The sequence below is a fragment of the Panthera leo genome, chromosome D2, assembly GCF_018350215.1.
Source record: "Panthera leo isolate Ple1 chromosome D2, P.leo_Ple1_pat1.1, whole genome shotgun sequence".
Taxonomy (NCBI): domain Eukaryota; kingdom Metazoa; phylum Chordata; class Mammalia; order Carnivora; family Felidae; genus Panthera; species Panthera leo.
In genome coordinates this window covers 54657395-54677711 of record NC_056689.1, presented here as the reverse complement: position 1 = coordinate 54677711, position 20317 = coordinate 54657395, and the positions used below count along the sequence as shown (strand labels likewise).

General features: G+C 41.2%; 1 protein-coding gene and 1 long non-coding RNA gene across 3 annotated transcripts in view; one reads left to right on the top strand and one right to left on the bottom strand.

The window, feature by feature from the left end:
• Positions 1–20317, bottom strand: part of ENTPD1 (ectonucleoside triphosphate diphosphohydrolase 1) — a 91370-nt gene that overhangs the window by 49580 nt on the left and 21473 nt on the right. The window lies entirely within an intron of this gene.
• Positions 312–17995, top strand: LOC122201744. Its single transcript, XR_006194325.1, has 4 exons — positions 312–406; positions 15785–15950; positions 16335–16409; positions 17727–17995. It is a non-coding gene; the product is annotated as an uncharacterized LOC122201744 (long non-coding RNA).

The following is a 20317-nucleotide window of genomic DNA, read 5'->3' as shown; positions in this document are numbered from 1 at the left end:
AGATGTACTATTATCATCTGCATCAATTTCCTAAGGCTATCAACAACAAACTACCACAAACTTGGTGACTTAAAGCAATAGAAACTTATTCTCTCACAATTCTGGAAGGCAGAAGTCCAGAATCAAGGTGTCAACAGGGCCAAAGGCTCTGGAGGAGATTTCTTTCTTGCGTCTTCCAGTTTCTGGTGGCTCCTGGTATTCTTTGGCTTGTGGCTACATCGCTCCAATCACTGCCTGCACATGGCCTTTTTCCCTGTGTCTGTGTGTGCTACATTTCCCTCTCTTTTCTCTTATAGGACACCAGTGATTGGATTTAGGGCCCACCCTAAATACAGAATGAACTCATCTCAAGATCCTTAATTACATTAGCAAAGACCCTTTTTCTAAATAAGCTCACAATTTACAGGTAGGTACTATTATCATCATTAATGTCACTCTACAGATGAGGAAAGTGAGTCACAGAGAAGCTAAGTAAGTTGCCCAAAGTTACACCGATGTAAATGTTGGGACCAGGAAGTAAACACAGGTATTCTGGACCCAGAGGCCAGGCTTTTAACCACTGCCCTACCCTGCAGCACATGACTGAGGCTTAGTACAGTGCTTGGCACATAGTACCGGTGCTGTATGTGGGAGCCAGTCCCATCATCCAGAAGTGAAAAGTGACTGACTTTGAGGATTTGGCTATAAGAGTGGTCTGGACTGTTGTCACAGGTGACAACAGACAATGTTTTACCTTTAAAATAGAGTCTTCGGTCCCTAGGAGTCAGAAGCTTGGAGCTAAGTAGCAGAAGCTGAGATTGTAATTCCCCAAGAAGTTAAGGGACTTGGTCAAAGTCATACATTTTGTTTGTTGGTTTGTTGGTTTGTTGGGGGGGGGGGGGGGGGAGGGGCAGAGAGAGAGAGAGGAACCTGAAGCAGGCTCCAGGCTCTGAGCTGTGAGCACAGAGCCTGACATGGAGCTCTAACCCACAAACCATGAGATCATGACCTAAGCCAAAGTCAGACGCTTAGCTGACTGAGCCACCCTGGTGCCCCTCAAAGTCATACATACAGACGTGTGGCAAATGGCAGAGAGGGTTTCGATCCAAGTCTCTCATGTCCACTCCACTGCCTCAGCCATTGCTCTGCATTAGGGACATGTAGAAATTAATTACTCAGCTTCGTTCCTTGACTCGATGCAAAAGAACACACCCCAAGTTCTGTTCAAATGAAAAGATCATATTTCATCTCACACCCCCCATATTTTCCCAATTAATAAATCCGGAGTCAAATTTGAGGACAAAGCTGTTTAATTTGGTGGGGTTTTTTCCTGTGTTTTTAAGTCAAGGAAGTCAGTACAATGTCAACAAATACACAAATGCTAAAAATAAACTGAAAGGCCTCAATGATGACTAGTCAGTTAAAGGGCAAAAGGCAAAGGAGAGGGAGGGAAAACACGATTGACCCAGGCTTGGGAGACATGGGCAAGAAGACAGATCCAGAGAATAAGAGGGGAAGGGAGAGGTGGAGGATGGGAATGGAAAGAGAGGGAGAGATAATTAATTGAGTAAATTACCCATGCCCTGTCCTACTGATCCCTTGAACCACAGACTTCAGAGGAAGCTATTTGCTTCTATTTATGATCATTTATTCCTAATCTTTGAAATGTTAATTAGCTGACTAATTTCAGCCCACAACTCTTTAGAAAAGGAGCACATTTATCTTAACAAAGTGGCTTGGCTGGTCCTGAGTGAGCCCCATCTGAGGCTCAGCTTTGGGCAGGAGGAGCCCAGCTAGGGACACTCAGGCAGTAGAAATGCGAGTAGGGGTGCTGAGCTCTTCCTGCAAATTGGATTCTGCCACCCCCATGTTCCCCTCTCCAAGGCTCTTGCTGTGAGCTGTGCTCTTTTCAGACTAGCAGCAAGTAACTGACTTTGCATTTGGTGTGCCTGACTGGAAAAATTGTTAATGACTGCAAAAATCAAACGCCAATAGGGGCTCTATGTATGAGAAATAAGGAAGCAAAGGAGTCTCCTTCCTCGCTCTTCTCCTTACTTCCTCCCACCATACCATCTACCACCTCACCCACACCCCTTCTGGCCTCTCCTGAATTATTTTGCCCATAGACTGCATGGAGCACAATAAGTCTTTGTGGTCATCATGGAATCCCGTATTCAAGTATAGGGCTGGCAAGGAAGAAGGTTGTTTCCAGCAAAGTGACATCACTGAGACTGCAGACAGGAATTCCCTGTGTCCCAGCCAACAAGTGTAACAATCTCATGTATTGATGGTCTTTGCACTAAGCACATTGCTTTCACTAAATGAATCCTCTTCCACAACTGAATTGAAGAAATGCACCCTGGGGACTCTGCCCTTTCTCAGAGCAGCTGCATTTGTCAATAAGCTTTGGTTAGTTTCAGCCAGTGACAAAGACTATGAAAATCTGTACTGGCCATATATCACCAGAGTAGGGGGTCAGAGCCAAGGTGGAGTAAACTGACTCACTCAGGTTACCTAGACTTACAGTCCCCTGTGTTCTATACCTTACATTCATAAATTCTCTCATTTCTATCTCCACATCTTTGCACCCATGAGATATAAAAGTCAGAAGCAACACAAAAATATTTCTGCAGCAAAATATGCCATAAACAAGCTAAAAAGTTACAAAGTATGAAAAATGTTTGTAACAGCTATGAACCAGTTAGTTTCCTTAATATATAGAGTCATTAAAAATCATTAAGAATATGATCAACCTATCTGATAGAAAAATAAGCAAAAACCATGAATAGGCACTTCAAAGAAATATATTCTTAATATATTAAATGTATTCTCAGTGTCCTTAATTAAAGAAATGCAAATGAAAAAATGGGATAACTTTTATCACTTATCAGAATAGAAAAGTTTTTTTTATTTGATAACATTACTAAATGCTTATTAGAATGCCCCCCCCCCCCCAAATACTGACAATACCAAATGTTGGCAAGGATGTGGAGCAACTAGAACTCTCATGTTGCTACCGGGGATGCAACATGGCACAGCCACTTTGGAAAGAGTTTGGCAGTCCTTTATGAAGTTAAACATATAATTGCCATATGACCAGGCAACCCCACTCTTAAGTATTTATCCAAGGAGAGTTAATACATAAGCCTACACAAAAACCTGTACCTAAGTATTTGTAACATCACCCAAAACTCAAAATAACCCAAATGCCCATCAACTAGTGAATGTACCCAAATTATGACACAATCATACAGTGTAATTCTACTCAGCAACAAAAAAGGAATAAACTACTGATAAATGCAACAACATGAATGAATCTCAAAAGCATTATGCTAGGTGAAAGAAGCCAGACTCAAAAAGGCTACATACTGTAGGATTTCATTTATATAGTATTCCGGAAAAGGCAAAACTAAGGACAGAAATCAGATCAATGGGTAGAGGTTCAGGAACAGAGGACTGACTACAAAATGCAAAAGGTCATGAGGGAATTTTCTGAGATCATGGAAATACTCCGTATCTTGATTGTGGGGGTAGTTAGATGACTATATACATTTGTTTAAAATTCATAGAACTGTATACCTAACAAGGGTGAGTTTTCAGTAAGGAAATTCAATAGAGAAATTCTATTTATCAACAAGGAAATAACAAGGAAGCGGGGAAACAGGCATTTCTTACATGTTGGTGAGAGTAAAAATTCATACAACTTTGGTGGGTGGCAATTTTGTAATATGTATGAAAGAGTGAAGTGTACATATCCTGTAACCTAAGAATTCTACTTCTAAAAATTTAACCTGCTAATGATACTTATGAATATATGAAAAGATGAATGTATAAGGATGTTTGGTGCAGCATGATTTGTAATAGCAAGATTAAAAATGACAAAGGTCCATTAATTGGGGTCTGGATATTAAAATTCTAAAACACAGCAGATAATATTATTCAGGCATGAAAAAAAAAGATTTTGATCTATGAATGTTGATACAAACTGTCTTCAAAATATTTTATATATGCAAGGCAAAATGTGGAGCAATATGTACAGTATGTTCCCATTGGATAAAGGCATAGACATCTCTGGAAGAATATGGATTCGCTAGGACTCAGGACTCAGCATATAGTCATACTCATGGCTTAAGATTTATTACAGTGAAAGGATATGAAGCATCAGCAAAGACAAAAAAAAAAAAAAAAAAAAAAAACAAGCATGGAACTATGTCTAGGGAAAACAGGTACAAGCTTTCAAGAGTCTTCTCCCAGTGGAGACCACAGGACATACTTAATTCCCCCAGCAATGAGTTAGAACAACATATGTGAAATATTGCCTACCAGGGAGGCTCACCAGAGACCCAGTGCCCAGGGCTTTCACTGGGAGCTGATACATAGGCACCTTCCATTCAGCATACACCAATATTCCAGATGGAATTCCTTTCCCAGAAGGAAAGCAGGGGCTCAGCACAAACCACGCTACCTGCACAGTACAAGCACAGCAAGCCATCCCCACCAATCCTCAGAATGGTGACAACTCTTCTGAAACCCAAGCCCCCAGACACGATCAAAGGGATTCAACCCAGCAAGCAGGTCCTCTCAAGGACAGCAGTCCCAGGTCTGCATGTTGATTCCCTTCTGCACCAAGCAATTCTTAAAATATTTTACCACATGACCTTCCTTACTCCTTCCCTCTCTCCTTTTCCTCCCTCCTTCTCCTCCTTCCTCTTCCCCTTCCCTCCTCGTTTCCCTGAGTAATTTAAAATTCTTAATAGAAATTCCTGAAAACCCAGAGGCTTTGAGTTGAAGAAGAAATATTTACAGAGGGTTTCCAGTTTAGAGTAAAGTGGCAAAGATGCTAGGAGCCCAGAAGTTAGGGAATGAGTAAATGGGAAGTTTTGCATTGGTGGTTTGATGCTGACTTTACGGATTCTCTGCTCACTGCCACCCTGCTACCCACTGACCAACCTTGATGAGGCCAAGTAGCCATCTCTGGATCCCCACTCATTCATTCTTCTCAGGTCATTTAATCTCTTTTGTATCTTTGAGGCAGAGCTTTGGGTGGATTCAGAGCTTTATTTTGAGGGAAATTTGGCATCTCCTCTTAGGTACCTCTGCTGTTATGTAAATACAAGAGGGAACACCTCTCTGGATAAGATATAGTCAAGTTTCTAAATTCTCTGGTAACCATCACAGATCATCAGTATTAAGCAGCTGGCTCTCTCTTTAACCAGCAACACAGAATATCTGTACTTTAGATACTTATATGAGAACTCAATCTTAGGTTGAATAAGTATCTAGTTCCTGTCAAGGGTGTAACAGATACAGCTGATATTTGGGAAGGACAACCTAAGAGTCCCCAGATTTTTTTAGTTTATTTTCTGTATTCGCTTAGGGAGGCGGAAGGCAGAAGGGGTTACAGAAAGGTCCCTGGATCTTGGAGAAAGGGGTGTCCTTCTAGGGTAAAACTAGTAAGACCAACACATAACCAGATGAGAGCAGGTCCTACCAAAATTGCCCACACTTTCTTTTATCTTAAGTGTATGTTCAGTCCTGTGACTTAAGTATTTCCTCAAACCCAGAATACAACTAAGAAAGTGGTGTCCTACTCAATTTTGTACCCTGAATGAAGAAAGAATTTGTAAATATGGTGAGGTGGGGTCATCTGTGAGGAGTGAAATGGCAACTAAAAGAATCAGACAGCATGGTGTGTCTCCAGCATGGTCTGGGGGAAAGCTGCCTTCGCCATGGAATCAAGTATGCCACTTCCCTGAAAGTTCTTTCTCCATAGTGATGAAGGAGGACCCCTCTAAGATAATGAGACTAACTCATTATCTTAGATACCCCTCCCTGACTATGATTTCATGTCCACCAAGCTGTCTTGCCACAACTAACAGGGTAAAAAATGAGCTGATCATTGTTAAACAATAAGTGGGTATTATGCCTTATACACTCATCATTTGCATGTTGAATTTCATGGGATTGTCATTCTTTTTATTCTGTAAGACACAGGCTGTCTGTAGAATATGGACGCAACGCAGAGACAACCAAAGGCATGTGTACAGCACATTCTATTGACTTCTTGCTGACACCCATACAGTCTGCTATCTTACTTGCTCAGACTTACAGAGGTAGGAGGAGTGCAGCCAGACAAGGAAACAGACTTGGGGGGCCAAAGCAGACAAGAGGGATTCCATATGCTTTCTCTTCTTTGGAGTTATAATATTGTTCTGAATGGAAGGGAAAGTGTCTCCACCTCAGCATACCACAAAAAACGAAGCATACGTTATGGTCCTTGGAAATGATGGCTAAAATAGTTCAAACTCTTTATAGAAATTCCTGAAAACCCAAGTACTCTGGGGAACACTTGAGTTGAAGAGGAAAATTTTACTCCACCTTTTGGGAAAGTCTTTGTTGCCTAGAACTGACCTCTGGGAATGACACATTGGTAGACCCATCTTTAGGGATGGGATAGTTAAGTTAGATAACAAAGAAACTATTGGGCCCACCCTCTACCTATTCTCTCAGGACTGGGTGGGGAAAGGCCACTTCCTCTCTTCTTAGATTTTTATATGGTTACTGGTATGTTCATTCCACTTCTCTTGCCTCCAGCTCTTTCCCTCCAGCATCTCCAGTGACCTGACCCGTCATGCCCCAGCAGTTCTTAAGATGTGACTTCCTCTAACTTGTTTTTTTTTTTTTTTCTCTGTATACTCTGGGCATTCCTAAATTCCACCTCCTCACAACCTACTCCCTCCTTGATCCACCACACCTGGCTTCTGTCCCACCATCCCACTAAAGCCACTCATAGAAACAGCCAATGGATGCTTTTCAGTATTTACATTTCCTATAGACTTTGACACTGTTAATTTCTTACTACATAAAGTCTCTCCTTTCTTGGCTTCCATGACACCAGGCTCTCTTGTAATAGTCCTCCTATTTCTCTGACCCCTGGTTTACTGGCTCTTCTTTCTCAACATACCCTTTGAATAGGGATGTTCCATAGTGTTCTGAGAACCTTGGCTCATTTCATTTTATATACATACACTCAACTCAAGGGTGATGACTCCCTAATCTGTATGGAGATGACTCCCTAATCTGTATGGAGATGACTCTCTCATCTATTATCTCCAGTCCAGAACTTGCTCTTGAGCTCCAAATCTATAATTCTAGTCACCTACTGGACATATTTGCTTTAATGTTCTACAGCCAAAATCACCACGTTTAAAACTTAACTGTCTTCCCCACACTAATTTTTTTCTATAATCTGCTCAGTGAAGGTCACCACCATACCACCAGTGTCCCTAAACTCCTTCTTCTCCCTCTAATCAAGCTCCAAGTTTTATTGATTCTACCCACTAAATATCTCTCAAATCCTTCCATTTATCTCTTCTTGCCTGGACTTCTACAACAGCTTCTATAGAAGCCCTCTCATATCCAGGCTCTTCCCCTTCCAGTCCATTTTCTACTTTAGAGCCAGCACGAACATCCTAAAAATGCAAACCTGATTCTACAGTCCCACCAGTGTGAACTTCTGATTCTCTGAGCAATGTCTCAAAATAAAAGCAAAACTCTTTAACAACAGTTTGGAGGCCATGTCCCCAGGTATACTTCAAGGTGTTAGTTTCTACACTGGCCCTTTTTCATATCCTTATGCCTTACACAATGTTTCTGCTTCTTTCTTCTGTCTAAAACACTATTCTTTCCTCTCACTTCTTTATCTAACTATCTTCTGGGGAAATGGAGGCTGAGAGAGAATAAGCAGTTTATGTGTCACTGCTTCCAGAAAGTCTTCCTGAAAGCCTCTTGCCCTTCCTCTGCATCTGTCTCATGGCACCCGTGCCCAGTGCTACAATGGCCTTTAACTTGTGTCAGTTTCCTCCATGAGAATAAGTGCCCTGAGAACACAGAGTATCTTTTAGATCTTTAGAAACCAGCAAAGGGTCTGGCCTATGTCAATACTCCATATGTCAGTTCAGTTGAATAAATGAATGGATAAGATTGATTTGAATTTTTAGTATACAACATTTTCCATCAAGAAAAAGGGTGGGGGATTCGAATATTTCAAATGTTTTACTTCTCAACTCCATGGTTCTGACTATTTTTAGTGAGCTGCCAGGAAACCTCAACTTCAGTCTGCATGTACTGTAGGAAGTAAGAGGACAAATGTTTGGGTAGTAAATCCCAAATCTGGATCCCAGCGCTTAGTCATAAACTCCATGGAATATTTTCTCACTAAATTACAAAGAATAATAGCCCTAAATGATAGGTTTATAATAGAAGGAACTCCACATTTGGCTGGTTCTTTCTAAGCAAGTACGGTTAACTCTACATTGTCTCTGGCAATGAGTCATTCTGATTAAAGAGAGTATGATTAAGTAGTAATGCATCTCCTTTTTTATGACTATGTAATAATCTCATAGGATAAACTCTCAACTCTGCATCTTACTAGTTGTGTGACTTGGGCTTTCTAAACTTTCTAACTTCCTAAATCTTCATTTTCTAGACTAAAATTTTTAAAACATCCATCACTTACTTTGGGAAGTTGATGTGAAGATGTAGTGAGCTCTGTATGAAAAGAGTGATTAGAGTGATCCCAACGGACCCCATGGCCTCAGTTACTACTGTCAATGTGTGGGAAATAGTTTAACTTATGTTTAGTCCAGACATACGTATTCTTGACTTTTTGGCTCCCTCTTTGCCCTTTCAGCTTGGATGACTCACAGACACCTCAAACCCATTCTACTCAAACAGAATGCATGTTTCTCCCCTCCCCCCAAACCTGTTCTTCCTCCGACTTCCCATAGTTCAACATTTATAGTTCAGTGAACATCTCTACTGAGATCTCACCCAGTTGTGATACCAAGAACAGCATCATCCTCCATTTCTCTTCACCCTCACCCTTCACACCCAAACAACCCATTTATTCAGGAAATTTTTCTGAGACTTTGTGTCTAGTCCTGGGTCCTGCCTCCCAAAGATTCTGATGCCTCCCCATCCCCCTCCATCACACTGCCACCTCCTTAGTCCAACCACCACCACCTCCCACAGCAGGCTCCTAACTCATCTCCCTGCATCCACTCTTGCCTCTCGACAATTTACTTTCTATACTGAAGCCAGAGTGATCTTTTCAAGGTGCCTATATGATCACATCACCCACTAGTTACTTAAAACACTTCAGAGCTTCCCATTACTTTAGAATAAAAACCAGAAACCTTCATGCAAGCCATAGGTTCTGTGTGCTCTACCCTTTCTGGGTTTCTAGACTCTCTTATCACCACTCTTCCCCTCACTCTGCCTCCCCTCAGCCTCACTTCACCACTCTTCCCCTGCTACAGGGTCCTGGCACAATTTTTTTACTCTGCCTGGAACATTCTCCTCCCACTTCCTTTGTTTAGCTATTTTCTACTCAGCCTTCAGATCCCAACTGAAAATGACTCCCTCAAGGACGCCTCAGGGAACCCTTTTATGAACTCACACTAGCAGGCACTCTGCATGACACTCGAAACTTTTCTATCACTTAAAGCTATCGTAATTAATTATCTACATACGTAAGTATTCCACCACACCAGCCTCAATGCTGGCTGCATATTAAATTCACTGGGGAAAATACCAACTCCTGCGTTCCACCCCAGACAAATTAAATCAGAATTACTGCAGGTGGGGCCTACACATTGCAATCTTTTAATGGCTCCCTGGTACATCTAATGTGTAGCCGAGGTTGGGAACCACTGGTTCAGAGGGCAAGGACCATGTCTGCTTGTCCACAACTTCATCCCTAGTGCCAAGCACACAGCAGTGTGTGCACACAGCATAGGCACTCAATAAATGGCAATTGTAGTTATGATTGTTATTGTTGTGGCTGATATGGTTATGATTAAGATCATAACTTTTTCACATTTTTGGTATCTGTGATTCTTTACCACGTAACTCCAAGAAAATAAAACTGTAGCAGCTAAATTATCTTTTAGCTGATATTATTAAATCAGCTGAATTATTAAAATTCAGCATGTTTCTTCCATTTTCCTGTCAACATAGACCTTCAGTTGAGGACTGACCAGAACCTACTATATAATGTTCTCACAATAAATCACATCTCCAAGGTGAAACAAAATACAGCATATTTAAAAATCCAATTCATATCATACAATTCCTTTTTATGTAGGTATGTATTCATAATTATAGTCATTTGAATAATGACTTTCGAATTTTGTAATGACATGAATTAATTGGATTGTCCACTGCTTTATCACTCTGATTCTATTTGATTTTACTCTTCCTTGTTTGTAGTTTTTCTCTCCTGTCACATGACCTATTTTACTAAGCAAAATACTAACCCCACCCCCACCCTGGCTCGGTGGTTAGAACTGAAGTTCCTTTGGCTTGCAGTTTGCCTACGTCAAAGGGCAGGCTCTGGGCAAGTCCTTTAGAGAACATTCTAAGGACACAGTTTCTGTAATCCAGTTCTCAACCATAAACCCACTCAAAATCACCTACGTGTATTGTTAAAACAAAACTGCTGGACCCTATGCTCAGAGTTACTGATTTACTATGTCTTACTATGTGTGAAGCCAGAGAATTTGCATTTCTAATAAGTTGCCAGGTAACGCTGCTGTGGCTACTCCAGGAATCATACTTTGAAAACTACTGCTTTAATTCATAATGCACTCTAACTACCCCCTAGTCAATGGTGGATATTTAAAAAAATAGTTGCAGAGCAGTTGTGAGGCCTACTAGGGGTACAGTCAGTGAAGACCATCCAATTTATTCTTTATATTTAAAGCACAACTCCGGGCATTTCTCCTATGATTTCAGAGGGATTTCCTCTGGGCTATTTTTGTAAATGACTCAACATCTCCCACCCATATTTCTCTTTTGATGAGAAAGAGATCGTGAAAGCAGCATGCCTCTAGCCTGTTCCTAATAGGGAATCCCTCAGCTACCTCTAGCCTACTTTTTATTTAAAAAAAAAAATTTTTTAATGTTTATTTATTTTTGAGACAGAGAGAGACAGAGCATGAATGGGGGAGGGTCAGAGAGAGGAAGACACAGAATCTGAAACAGGCTCCAGGCTCTGAGCTGTTAGCACAGAGCCTGACACGGGGCTCAAACTCACGGACCGCGAGATCATGACCTGAGCCGAAGTCGGCCGCTTAACTGACTGAGCCACCCAGGCACCCCTCTAGCCTACTTTTTTTTTCATTTTTTTTTTTAACGTTTATTTATTTTTGAGACAGAGAGAGATAGAGCATGAACGGGGGAGGGGCAGAGAGAGAGGGAGACACAGAATCGGAAGCAGGCTCCAGGCTCTGAGCCGTCAGCCCAGAGCCCGACGCGGGGCTCGAACTCATGGACCATGAGATCGTGACCTGAGCTGAAGTCGGACGCTTAACCGACTGAGCCACCCAGGCGCCCCATCTAGCCTACTTTTTAAAGGCAGCCCTTGTTCACTATCCCTGAAGCCAGCCAGATTTGGGAAGTCACCTTCGAGATTGTTTAACATCATGGTGAGAGGAGGACTGAAATAACAGTGAGGGAACTTCTAGGAAGCTCTTCAGAGAAACAAGGTTCAAAATCACTCTAAGAGGTTTCAGCAGGGATTTGGGAGAGAGGTAGGGTAAGGGATTTGCAGGCAGCCCAAAGGAAGTGAGCCCAACACTAGCACCCCAGCAAGATGCCCGGCAAGCAAGACCCCGTGACGGGAACCAACAGCTAGAGGGAGCATGAACTGTAACCTCTGCTGATGCTCACTATGCCAGTATGACCCACTCAGATGTATACACAACACAGCTTCACTCTGCGAGGGGGAGGGACTAAGATAAGAAAAGGTCTCTTGTGCTGTCCTCATTTAGGGGCCAGAGGGCAATTTTAGGATGATCAACCATCCCAGTTTTCCTGGGACCATCCTGAATTTAGCTTCTTCTTCAGACCCCCATGTTCTTTAGTCACGCTCTCATCCCCTCTACCATTCTCACTCAGCCTCATTCTTACCTTCTTACCAAAGACAGGGGCACCCCCTCTTCTAAGATGCACTCTCTCCTCGTAGCCTCTGGCACTCTCAGTCTCGCTTAACCAATTCTCTTTTCTTCCCTGAGCTCAGTTTTGTGTCTGACTTCACTGTCATCTTTAGGCTTTCCACCATTTTGACTTTTTAATACTCCATGAATGTGGTACATATTTTTCAGATCAAAAAAAATCTCAAAGTGGAAAGAAGCTTACAGTTCATGCACTCCAAGGTTCCCAGCCCCAAATGCACAGGAGAATCTCCTAGAACTTTTTCCAGTCCCATCCAGAGAAACTGCATCAGAGTCTCTGGGGTTAGGGCTCAGGCACTAGTCATTTTTAAAACCCCTCAGGTAATTCTAATGTGCAGCCAAGGTTTCAAATTGCTTCTAAGCAGAAAATCTACTTCTACGGAATTCTTGAAAGCTGGGTATTTAACCTCTGCCGTATCCTTCTCCACTGACAGAAATACATGTCCATGTAGTGCATGCTTTTGGCAGACATGGCTAATCTCTAGGAAGCTCTTTATCACGATGCAAGTTTTGTTTCATTCTAACTCCCACCCACTGATTTCAGCTTTAAACTATGATGCAATGCAGTATGTTTACTTCTCTTCATTAACAGTTTTAATCCACAAAGATACCCAGTTTCCCATTCTTGAGGACAAATAACCCCAGTTCCATTAACCACATTTACAGATCTCATGTCTCACCTTGCCAGATCTCATGTCACCCTAATTACCCACTACTAGATGCCCTCTGGTTTGTTAATGTCTCTCTCAAAACACACTGCTCTGGGGGCACCTGGGTGGCTCAGTCGGTTCAACTTTGGCCCAGGTCATGATCTCATGGTTCATGGGTTCGAGCCCCGTGTTGGGCTCTGTGCTGACAGCTCAGAGCCTGGAGCTTGCTTTGGACTCTGTCTCTCCCTTTCTCTCTGCCCCTCCCCTGCTTGTGCTGTCTTTCTCTCTCTCAAAAATAAATAAACATTAAAAATAATTAAGACAAAACACTGCTCTGAACTGAGGGTAGTACTACAGAGAGAGTGAAGTTATTATATCCTTGATTTGGAAACTTAACTTTAATTGCTGCCACCTAGTATGACTAGTTGCTTTAGATGCTCATATTGAAAACTGCGGTCCAGTAAAACCTACAGATCTTTTTCACACAAACTATCTCCAAGTCAGGATTCTCTCTTGGGGTGTGTCTATCATTTAAATGTCAGCCTTATGGCTCCAGCCCATCTTTCTGGTTTGATGATACTTGATTCTTTTATGTAATATATTGCACTCTCACTAAAAGCTGTGTATTACTGGCAAATTTGCTAAATGTGCTTCCTATGGTTTCATCCAAATCATTGATAAAATGTGCCAAATAATACTGGGACAAGTGCAGAACCTTGTGGTATGTTCCCCTATAACCTTTCCTCAAGGTGGATTTCAAACCGTTTGTCAACATGATTTAGCCATGATTCACACTAAATACCAATCCTCTGAGTTCATTCTTACCCAATCCATGTTTCTCCAACTCATCTTTAAGCATATCATGAAAGACTTTGTCATACGTCTTTCTCATACTGTTGTATATTATACGTTTTTCTCATACTGAAGTACTTACAAGTAAAATGATATTATATCTGGGATTTGCTTTAAAGTATTCCAATACCAACAATAAAAAGACCTGGTGGAGGGGAGAGCAACAGGGAAAACAAAAATCTCAGAATATTGATAGCTGTTGAAGATGGGTAATGGGTATATAGAGGTATATTATTCTTTTTGGTTTTGTTTTAAATGTTCTATAAAAAATTTTATGAACCTCTTGCTGAAATAAAATACACTATTTCTATGAATTTGAGAGACTTCCAAATTCATTAACTCTAACATCCTCCTATGCATCTTCCTAATTGGGGCAATTTGATATAACTTGATTTAATAAATCCATGCCAGTTTCAAGTGATTGGGGCTTTCTTTTTTAGTTGCTAACAAATCTTCCATATTTATTTTAAGACTTTGCCAAGAACCAACCTCATGTGGAGTTTCCTGAACCTATCCTCCCCCATATTTTATGATTTAGGTTACTAACTCTGAGAACTTAAAGACCATCGTGTCTATAAAGTTCTTTAAATTTATTTAGAAAAATCATGGACTCTCTTAATAACTTCTCATCTGTTTCAATGACTTCTTAATGAGGTATGTTTCACTTTGAATTGATGGAACTTTCTAGACTCAAGCAAAATAGAAGTTCAGAGGTTCCAATTCTTTTGCATAATCCATTACCATTGTGAATCCCTCTTCCTGTTCATGTCTTGCACTGAACCGTAATCAAAATAACTTTTTTTGTTATCTTTAGCATTTTTTCCTGCATGCCTCATCTCCAAGTGATACTTAGCCCAAGGGATGCTACTTTTAAAAGAATTCTCCTAGCTTCTAAACGTTCTTGTTGACTACTTGCCATCTTTTGTCTCTATCGTACAAATCCTTGGGTGGGGGGGAGGACTTTATTTTATAAAAGCCATGGTGATCCTAGAAATTTTGAGAAAATGGAGAAATATATAAAATAAAATTAAACTCACCCCTAATTTCTAAACTCCTTATCAAGGTCCCTCTGGTCAAATAAGTATTTTAAATGCCTTTCACTTCTCTTATCCATTAAGATTACTTCCGATCACATAATCTGATTGCTCATTTAGTTGGTTATATCACTTTTAGACTCCTATCCTTTTGAGCCATATTCTTTAGCAAATCTGACCATGAGATCTCACCTATCATTTTTCTGATTTTTTTTAATCCTTCTTCCTAAAAATTGAGGCCAAGTGCTGGTTGCCTTGTTTTCCTCCTTCAAGATTATTAATGCCTAAATCAACTATTCATTTCTCCTACTTCTTAGCCATATCTTTCTTTTGAATCAGAATTAAATCAAAGAAGATGGAAGAAGGGCACTAAAATCCTCCTCTAACTCGCAAAAAGTATCTATGAGGAATATTAAGAATTTTTCATATATTTTTGGAAAATTAGATTTCCAATCAATATCTAGGTAAAGTTACAGTGTTTCAAACTTTCATAATTGAAAGGGGTTGGGTGGGGGGTAACGAAGGAAAGTGTTGCCAACATCTACTGGGATCTTCATGCCAAGCACTGTACTAGGCACACCACATAAAAATTGTTTTTCTCATTTAATACTCTTAAAGGAACTATAAGTTAACTACTGTTTTAGTTCCTGTTTTACAGATAAGGAAAATGCAAATGAGACAGATTAAGCAACTTCCCCAAGACCAAGCTGGCATAGTATCTTTGAAATACTAATTATTAGAATATCTGGTTTGCAAAGACCTCCTTTAGTTGGAAAACTCCATTCACAGTTTATTTTGCTTCTGTCTTTGCTTTTTAATAGAAATACTTCATCCAAAGCTTCCACCTGACTAGGGTGGTTTTATCTTATACTCATACAACAATGTCGGTTTTCACTCTCCCTCCTTTGTTCTCATCCAAAGCCCTGCAACAAGCTTCCAATCTCATGCTTTTGTATTTTCATACAAACAATATCTTAACATTCCCTCCCTATTCTAAAACATTTATGACTTTAAATAAGAAATAGAACTCACTGCCTCCAATCAGTTAGGAGACCCACCCTTCTAAGCCCTGTGACATGTGGAGCTTCATGTTTAGGTAGAGTAAAAGTATATTTATTTCAATAGGTTAAACTTTGATTCGAAAAAAAAAAATGAAGATGGTCAAAAGAAAGCTTGAAATTCTAGACTTATCAAATTTCCTTAAAAGTTGTATCAATGAATCATAGATGTATTCTCCTTTTTTCTCTCTCAGCCCTTTTCCTGGAAATTAATGCAGCTTATTATGCTTCACATTGGAAGAGGCAAAGAGCCATAGCCTCACACCTTTCCATGAATTATTCTAAAGTTGGCAGCAGACTACCTAAATGAAAAAGCAACAGCAAAACAACACCCAGAGGTTACAGGAGCTGGGATCTTGAGTAAGTCACATTCTCAGTCTTTGTTTCTTCAACTGTAAAAGGAGGATTAACAGTACTACCTATTTGATGGATTTGCTAAAAGAATTAAACTGAATAATCTTTCAGAAACTCCCATATGAACTGTAAATCAATGATTATGATTATTATGATAATGATGATTATAGCTTGCAAGGCCATAACTTCATTTTGAATCAATGTATAAAATCAAATATGCAAATGTGCAATACCCAAGTAACCAGAGGCTTTTTACATCTGTAAATGGTGTTGAAAAGTGTTTTAATTTCCCAAATTTCCAGGATTCTTCTTTTTCTCATGATAGAAAAGTCTAGGGTGGGTGCAAAGATTCCTGTCACTTCACCATTTGCTGATACTTTTTCTCACTAGACTTGGTGGTTTGGGAACCAGGTTTTGCTGCTGACAGTACACTGGAAGCCAGAATCTAGGACTGAGCCTGGCTTGGTGAGTATCAGTCCTGGGTCACCCTATTCTTCGGAAAGCAACATCAGCTTCAAGTTCTAGAATTAGGGTTCGCCTTCTCAGGCAAAGAAAGGGGATGCTGTAGGGAGGTTAGGGAAACCCACACCTTCTCCCTCCCCTGCTGATTCTGCCCTTCCTCCAGGCTTGTCTTGCAGGCTCCTTTCAGGGCAATATGGAAGTCCTTGGGCTCAAAGTACACTCTCTACTCCACTGCTTCTCATTCTCATTTCCAATTCAGGGGAGTAAAGAAATACTCTGGGGCCTTAAAGTGGAAGGGAGTTGTGTGGTTCTTCACACCTTAACGTGAAATGTTGAGATGGACTGTGTTCCCCAAACCTGGCTGTGGAAAAGCTGAATAGAAAGAACATGGGTTTGGAGGCAGTATAGGAGGAGGGCAAGGCACAACCCTTGGGATGGGTTGGAGGAAAGGGACTTTGGTAGCACCCAGGCACTGGGCAGCAGGGTGGGAGGACATAAGGCTCAGGATATAGAAGAGAGGTCCAGAAATGAAGCTCTCAGATGCCACATCCACTTCACCAGCACCCAGTTTTACCAAGTACCCACCCTGTCTCCTTCCTGCCTCCTTGGATGGAAAGAGCAGCACTGGAAAACTCTCAGTTTCATCCTCACAGTTACCGTTTGTTATGCGCTTGCTGGGTACCAGGCACTATGCTAAACACTACGTGCACCATCCATGAAATCTTCACAACACTATAGATATCATTAGGCCAATTTGCACTTGAGGAAACTGGGGGTCAGATGTTTAGTAATGTGCTCATTGTCACACAGTAAGTGCAGAGCTGGAATGTAAGCACAAGCCTGTGTGATGGTGGGAATACTATGCTCTTCGTTATTAGGAGGAACTGACACTCATTTAACTCTTCCCTTTTCTATCTCCTCCTACCCCTCCCCCCACCTACCACCTACCCACTTCCTTCAGTCAAGTATGGCCAGTTAACATAGCCATCTTCTAAGAAGGTCACCACAGGTGGTTTCTGCCTCATAAATGTCTAGGTTGGGTTTTGTGGCTGCTTTTCATGTCCTGTGACCTTATGATCTTGGCCACAATAGACTACGCCAACAACCACTGCTTGAGCCATGGTTGGGCTTGCATTACCTCATTTAGCCCTCTGAACAAACCAATACAAAATTAATCATATTGTACTGGTTGAGAACACTGACTCAGAAAAGTTAAGTTACCTGCCTGCGGTGATGATATAGCTAGTAAGAGGCAGAACTAGGATTGGAGGTTTGGTTCATCCAAATGCTTGAACATTCGGCTCTACCTCTTTTTCTTAGGAGATCAATGGAGTTGGCCTGGAACAAGAAACCCTCTCGAATACAATTTGTGACAATAGAAGGGAGTTTTCCAGCCAGTGCAGCCTGTGCAGCAGGAGACACAGAGACAGAATCAAAGAAGAGCTGAGTTTTGGCAATGGAAGAGAAATCAGGGAGGATGACTTCCACAGTGGCTGCCCAGTCATGTGGGCTGGCACTATGCCCTCATCAAAGCAGTTCCTGCCAGCTTATATGCAACAATAGAGTCTGTTACCTGTGTTTTCTGACTTCTCCAAATGGGCCTGTCAGCCCCTAGCACCCCAGATAACCTAACCCAGTCCTTGTCACCTATGCCTCACACATATCCCTCCCTTAGGCTTAAACTCCCAATAACACACCCCATCACTATCTTGTCCTGTGGGAATGGAGTGGCGAGAGTCTTGGAGCCCTGTAGACCCTGATGCTTGAATCCTAACCCCACTCTGACATCCAGCTTTACTTCTTTCCCCAAGTAACTCTTTCCTTCCATTGTCTGCCAGCTCCAAGAGAAAGAGTATTAGGCCTAGGGGTGCTTTCCAACAGGCCCTGAGTGTTTGGGGTGTACATCAAATGTTTTCTGGGGGAACAGCAAGTCAAATGCCGTATGCAACTCAGAAGGCCATACAAGTACAGAACCTCCATATCCTGGGTCCACCAAGGCCTTGGAGTGACTGGGGAATGAAACTAGAATCTTCTTCTAGGCCTTCAAACCCCACAGTTAGTCCCACTGTCTGCACGAGACATCAGAGCTCACAGAAGTCCCCTTGTCTCTGAGGTTGGCCAGAGGAACAAGCTGCTAGTGAGTATCAGTGCTAGAAATGCTGGCAACAGATGGGTATTGAGGAGGGCACCTTTTGGGATGAGCACTGGGTGTTGTATGGAAACCAATTTGACAGTAAATTTCATATATTAAAAAAAAAAAGAAATGCTGGCAACAAGCAGCATAGGACACTTTTTTTTTGAGTTTTATTTTTTTATTTTTTTAATATGAAATTTATTATCAAATTGGTTTCCATACATCACCCAGTGCTCCTCCCAACACATAGGACACTTTTAATGCTCCTATAAAGCATGTGTATTCTGAGGAACTTACACTCCTGAGCAGCTGGGGCTACATCTGTAAATGTCACACATAATGAGCTGTTCCAAGAAAGATCCAGGAATACAAAAAGCTTGATTTCCTGGCTCCAGTGCCTCCCCTTGGAAACCTTCTCCTCTGAGGACAATTTGGCGAAAGGTCAAATTGGTACCTTGACCTTTACACACACACACACACACACACACACACACGCACACACACACACACACACGCATACGCACAGAGAGAGAGAGAGAGAGAGAGAGAGAGAGAACAAGAAAATCACTTGGTTATATTAAGCATCCCATCACATTCCTCTCTCAGGAAGGCAGGATATAGTAATCAGAAACAGACAAAAAGAAAAAATAATTGACAAGGCACCTGTTTTTTTTTTACATAGATCTACTTCTTTCTAACTCTCTTGCAGGTTCTCTTGCTGTTCTATTATTTGGTAACCAATTGCCCCAGCTCCAAATCTGTTCCTCCTTTCCATAATCATAATATCTAGAAGTTGAGTTCCCAAGGCAACCACAAATATTTGTTATTCTTTCTGCCCTGTGATTTTCCCTAAAAATAAACTCAGATATTTTTCCTACCATCAAAATGCCATGAAGAATGTTAATGGATATTGCTTTTTTATGCATACCTGTGAAATAAAGAAGGTGTAATGCTGCTTAGGCAAAATTTCCAGAAACACTGTGAAAGTCCTAAAGTGGAAGATAATATAAAAGCTGGGGTGTTAGATTGTTCTATCTTTAAAATGGAACAAGGCATGGGGGAAAGGATTAGAGCAAGCTGTTATACATATGTTCATGCACCCAAACAAGCAGAATTTTTTTCCTTTTTAGAAAGGAAATAGCTGAGTGCCTATTTGCTCTGAGGTCTCATACAGATTTCCTTCGAAATGTCCCCTTGATGTACCAGCCAAGGACTCCCAGAGATCTCTATTTGAAGCCAACAGAACTGAAACCAATTAACAAACAAATTTGTTTTCTGTTCACATGTGTCTCTGGGGTGGGTGACCTTTCAGAAATCATGGATAAAGTCTCCATTTAAGGCTCCAACACAGTAATGACCCCACTACACAAATCATTGTGGCTTAAGGGGCTTCCAAATTAAAGGAGGTCTTGAAAATGGTAATGTCACAATGGCAATAGTGATAGAAAACTTTACATTTCAATTATGTCAACAACAGTTTGCAAACGCATTTATGTTCCCTCTCTTTTTGATCCTCAGAGAAACTCCCTAGGACACACACACACACACACACACACACACACACAGAGTTCCATTTTACAAGTATGCAAAAGCTGAGGCTGAAGAGCAAGGACACTTGCCCCACCTATATGCTACTGGGTGTACAACTCAACCAAGTCTTCTACTTCCAGTCCCATGTCTTATTATCCTGAATATTCTTTATGCTTCCACCTCACCATACCTACTATCATCCAAGAATCCTGACACCAGTAGAATTTGTGATACAGAGGACCAAGAG